We start from the raw sequence: 5,838 nt of genomic DNA, 5'->3' as shown, positions 1-5,838 counted from the left end.
ATGACTTGTATCTTGACTATTTAGTAAAGCTGGCACTTTATAACATGATAGATATACTTTGACAATATACTAATAGAAGACTGCATAAAAACTAAATCAAGTTTTTCAGATGTTCAGCTATGATGAAAAGGAGGAAAGTGTTTAGACTCAATATTTTACATAAGAATATAATTGCTTCCAGAAACAAAAAGTAAGAAACTATAGTGGTCTTTCAGACTACCAATGCAGCAATAAATTTTGATTGGGGAATCATGAGGACATTACTGAAATAAGGGGTCCAACTTTGCTGCACTCATTCTAGGGCTGGGAGTTGAATTTGTATCATGAGGTCTTCTTGTGCATGTACTTGGAATGTTAAAGCGTTATAAGCTTAATACTTCTTTTTAAACAAAGAAGTTTGACTACACTTGCATAATCGTTGTAAGTCCTTATTTGCAATTCAATACATAAGGGAAAGGGTTGTCACAGTGTTTGAACCTGACACTTCGGTACAATGCAATTTCAAAGAAGAGACTTCTGTCAGATGTGCTGCTCAGTCATTTCCCCTTTTAGATCTGACAGTGTTAAATGAAACACTTTTACACAAATCTTAATCATGACAAAAACCCTTGTAATAATACATATTTTTATATCCTGTCAATAAAGACAGTAGTCTTTGAGTGGAAAGTGGTAGATACCCAGCCACAATACTGCCTATTGCATGCAGATTGGGAATCAGTACAGTGTTTGCTAAAAGGAGAGACCTTGTCTTATTTTCAGTGATGTAAATGGAAGTTTTGCTAAATGAAACTGAAATCTGTAGTTTCATTAACAAAAAAATATGTAAACAAACAGGGTCATAAAATCTTATTTTTTGGGCCTTTGTTCTTTCTTATTCTGTTCTTCAGAATACAGCATTTTCATTCATCTGGTAGAAACAGTATTATTTTACCATTACTTAGTGGAAAATATGCTTCTATGTTCTTTGAATGTGTAAAGCTATTTGGAGAGAATGAATATATCTTTGAACATATGGCAATATGGGTTTTGGAAATTTGAAAGTATTAACTGTGGTTGTCTTTCCAGTAAACTGTGTTGCCTTGATACAGTGTGAAGCTTGACAGTTTTGCTTTGCAGGGGTCCATACAAGCATTTTATTTGACTTTGATTCACATAAAATAACATCTGTTAATCTAAATGTGAATTTTCTGTTGTCTTAGTAAAACTCTGTCAGAAAACATGTATTTCTTTCTGCTTTACACGCCATTCATGAAAAACTACAAATTTAGTATGTTATAAATTCATCATATATTTTCTTAAGCTCTGAGATTTGTTGGATCCAAATAATGTTTTGTTTCACATGATAAACGTGAAAGACATTTTAGTTTAACTTGCAAATATTTTGTAGATTATTGTCATAAGAAGGAAGGGCCAAACTGGCATAAAACAAGAACATGAAATGATTTGGAGCTAAAATTAGAGTTGAACAGCAAAGGTTAGGGACAAAAACCCTTAGAAGGATAAAGTAAATACCCACATATGATCTATCAGAAAGAAAGCTAGACAAGGCAAGCTAGTTGCTTGCTTTGGATATCTCTAATTAAATAGTTCTTGGTAACTTACCCAGCCTACAGCATCATTGTCCTTATTAATGTACTGTCACCATCATCATAATTTCCATCTTACCTAACACCAAAGCCTGAGGGATTTACCATCACACAATTGGGCATCCCATTTCCTTGATTCTTAGACTGCTTTGAAACACTGTGAATCTCAGCTGCTATTCCCCAAGGAGCATATCTAAAAAGCGGAGCACGGGAGGGGTACTCTGTTGTTGGCAGCTCTCAAAGCTTACACAGATGGTCTACTGCGCTCAGAGCCTACTGTGTCTTTTAAAAGTTGGTTTCATTCCTACATGCAGGAGATTAAAGTAAGAAAATGTCAATCACGGATATGCAGATTGCCAAGTCCGGCTGGCTTTTGAGTTCCTAGGTTGCAACCACTCAGGTATCCAAAATCAAAGAAAAACTAATTGGCAGAGGACGTATCTGCACCATGACCATGCAGACCTAAGAAAAAGATTTCTGATGAGCAAAGAGCAGAGACACCCAAGCTTTGGAAATGAGATGCCATCCAGCCTGGGCCCACAAGCTCTGATCCCGTGCTACGTTAATAATCATCTAACAGGGTTTATTTTCACCATAACATAACAGTGTGAAAACACTTCTAGGCTGTGTAAACTTATTGGTTCTTCTGAATACTGTCTTAGAGGTGCAGTGCCTTGTGCAATGTGCTGCACATGCAGTGTAAGACATGTTGCAAAGTTCTTTTACGCACTCTAGCTATCCAGTGCTCCCATCATTCACAGTTGTGTGTTTATTGTTGTCTATATAGAAAAGCAAATGTAAATATATAGAAAAAGCAGAGCTGTTAAATTACACATTTTAAATAATTATTTCTAACAAATTAATCTTATTTGAACCTGTAATAAGTTAAAGCTATATCACCAGGATTTGAAACACTACTCTCACCCTCACTCTGGATTATGAGTGGCTACATTGCTACTAGTTCTTTCATTTCCAAGGAATTGGGTTTCTACCATTTGTAGAAAATCCTCTGGTGGACAATTTTACATCGGGAAAATGTTCATTCATTCAATGAAATTAATGCCTCTGCATATTTTTTTTTTTCAGAAAATAACTAAAATGTTTTGTGTTGATGTGGCAAGAGTAATTATATTGGTTTATTATATGAGATTTCTAATGTGATTTATTTTCTTAAGTCAACTACAGTTATAACAGAAAACGAAATGGTGAACTCAAAATTTATTTTGGATCCTTAATGAAGTGACATTTGTTTGAAAGGAACATACTTTGGAGTATTTGAAAGGGGAGTAATTTGCCATTTTTATTTGTTTTATCTCAATTTGGGGCACAAACACACCAAATTATTTATGAGATATTCTGTTGTTTGACCTGCTCTAATACTCAAGGAGTAAAAGAATGCTCTAAGGGAATGGTGACTGTGGAGCTAGTTCTTTCACTCCTGTCTTTGTAATTTGCACTTAGCCATGTGTAACCCTGTACATTATGAGCAACATGTGATGTCAGCAAAAGCAGCTGCCTGATTAAGTGCTATCCACTGCAGAAACTGGGCCCTGAGCTATGATTTGTGGGGCAATAGTCATCATAGTTAGATAACTAGAATGTTTGTTGTAAATTGGAGGGCATAGACAACATTTTTAAAAGCAAGGAGAGGAGGAATATATGCCTCATTAACATCTACTTGGTAAATTCTCAGAATATATGTACATACACATATTTGATATATCTCATCCTGTTACATTCAAAATGCTCCTAGTTTGGATATAGCTCCAACTTCACTCTGGTTTAATGGGCTAAAGCTATATTTCAAAGCTACAATGTCATCAGAGAGTTGTTTATTTCCCTTGAACTGATATAAAACCTCTCCAGTGTCATCTGAAATATAAAAAATGTCTGAAGTGACAAGGTTTTTTGTTTTTTTTTTTTTTTTGTTGTTGTTAGAAAAGAACAGGGGGACATCTTTTAACTTGGAAAATGGCATTTTGGGTGCTGCTGCTTTAAATGTGAGGAATTTCTGGTTTTGTTCTCTAGCAATGATGATTTTCTGAGAAAGGCATAAGATGATGTCATCTCAGGTTTGCCTACATGGATTTAATAATAATTTTAGTCTTACTGTTCTGGCCTCACCCCCTGCAACAGTAAGTTAGACCTACTGGTCGAAGCAACACAGTTGCTTCTCTGTCTCCCCAGGCAAGTCTTAGTGAAGATCCTGGCACAGGAAAGAGAGTTAAACAAGGCACTGATCAATCTTTGTCCTACTTCAATTTTCTGGTTTCTAAGAGTCCAGTGAGTTTAAGGTACCTAATGTTTCCTGATATCTTTCTGCTTTGTAGAAAACTCAGTGAGACTACAGCCATTTGGAGGTGATTCCCAACTGCCAAGTTGTATTGTTCTCCTGGTGAAAAATGTTAGCTGGATCAGACCTCACACCCTAATATACAGCCACAGAAGATGTAGACATACAACTAGTCTGCATACTCCCTACTGAAGACTCCCTGGTGCTGTTAGTGGAGGAAGGTAGACAGTTCAAGATGACAAGTTGACATGTTAAGACTTCAGTTCACAGTTGCAAACAGCAAGTGAAGCTAAGTATCACAATTCATTGTTATGGTGTCATCAAAAAATTCTGTGTTCCAGTAACTAACATCAGGTGGCCTACACCTTGAGTGGATATTAATGAACTAGGTGCAGTAACATAACAGGGTGGTAGTGCTGCAGGATGAAAGGACTATATTTCTCCTTCACATGATGCCTCTACACTACTAACCACATATAGGCATTATGTATTGTCAGTCTTTGCTCTATCTACATAATTCTGCAGACTTTGAACTCCTATCTGAATATTTCATACAAGTGATTAATCTTCCTGAAGTCCAATTTCTGGGTTCAGAAGACCACAGCATGGCCTTTTATTTAAAATAAAACAAAACAAAAACAAAACAGAACAAGCAAAAAACATTCAAAGAATCATAACTCTTTTTGAAATAATTGTTTGAGTGTCTTCTGGAGCTGTGGCACTGCAGAATCCCTGCAGCCATGTTGCAGCCATGATGCAGCAGGATAAGTGCTACTAAGAAGCAGAACAGGCTTTTAAGATGGTGAAGGGCTTAGAGGGGAAGGTATAGGAGGAGCGGCTGATGTCACTTGGCCTGTTCACGCTGGAAAAGAGGAGGCTGAGGGGAGACCGCATCACGGTCTACAGCTTCCTCACAAAGGGGAGTGGAGGGGCAGGTGCCACTCTCTTCTCTTTAGTGACCAGTGACAGAACCTGAGGGAATGGAGTTGAGCTGCGACAGGGGAGGTTCAGGCTTGATATCAGGAAAAGGTTATTCACTGAGAGGGTTGTGGCACATTGGAATAGGATCCCAGGGAAGTAGCCACTGCACCAAGCCTGTCAGAGTTTAAGAAGTGTTTAGACTGTGCTTTTAGTCACATGGTCTGAATTTTTGGGTAGACCTTTGTGGTGCCAGGAGTTGGACTCTGTGATCCTTGTGGGTCCCTTCCAACTTGGGATAATCTATGATTCTGCGATTCTATAATTCTAAGTGCTTGGGTCTAGTTGTAGTCCTTGTGTCCTTGCTGAGTGTGGCAGCTGGAATGATCTTACAATGGGAAAAAAAGAAAAAGTTGTGGTTATATCCTGCCTGAAGGTTAAATAGTACATGTGAGGACTTTTACCAGTAGTCCCTCTTTACAATAAAAAGTGAGTACATCCAATTTTGAAAAAGAAAAACATGAAAGCTTCTTGCTGTTTTCATGAGTTCTACAACAAATCACGTATTGATTTCAGTTGGGAATTTTCTTTGCATATGGCTTGAGTTAGCCATCAAATAAACTACAAAGATACTTCCTTTCAGGTAGCTTGAATATTGTCTGTAATGTACATACTTCTCTTCAGCCTCACAATATTTTCCTGCTTAATTCTAAAGGTTTTACATTTGTAACTTTTGGAAACACACTTTCTAAAACAACCCTGAGAACTCATCTATCATTTGTGTATTCATTCAGCCTTCTGTCTGGCAAAGTCTACTTGCCTTAAGAAAAGATCTGTAATGGCTTTATATGGAATATGAAATTTCTCTCATAAATGTGATATGATCTAATAATTAATGAATGCCAGAAGACAAGCTAGAAAGCTTAAAGCCTAACAACATCTGTCTAAGTTATTCTGCTCACTTTCCATCACCTCAGACTTTGAAATAGGTGTAGGGTATATAACTAGCTAGATATTAAAAGTCCAAATCTCTTTACATTG

This window comes from Anser anser (genome assembly GCF_964211835.1).
Source record: "Anser anser genome assembly, chromosome: 2".
In the NCBI taxonomy this organism is placed as follows: Eukaryota; Metazoa; Chordata; class Aves; order Anseriformes; family Anatidae; genus Anser; species Anser anser.
The sequence above is the reverse complement of the archived record's forward strand: the minus strand, read 5'-3'. Positions refer to the sequence as shown.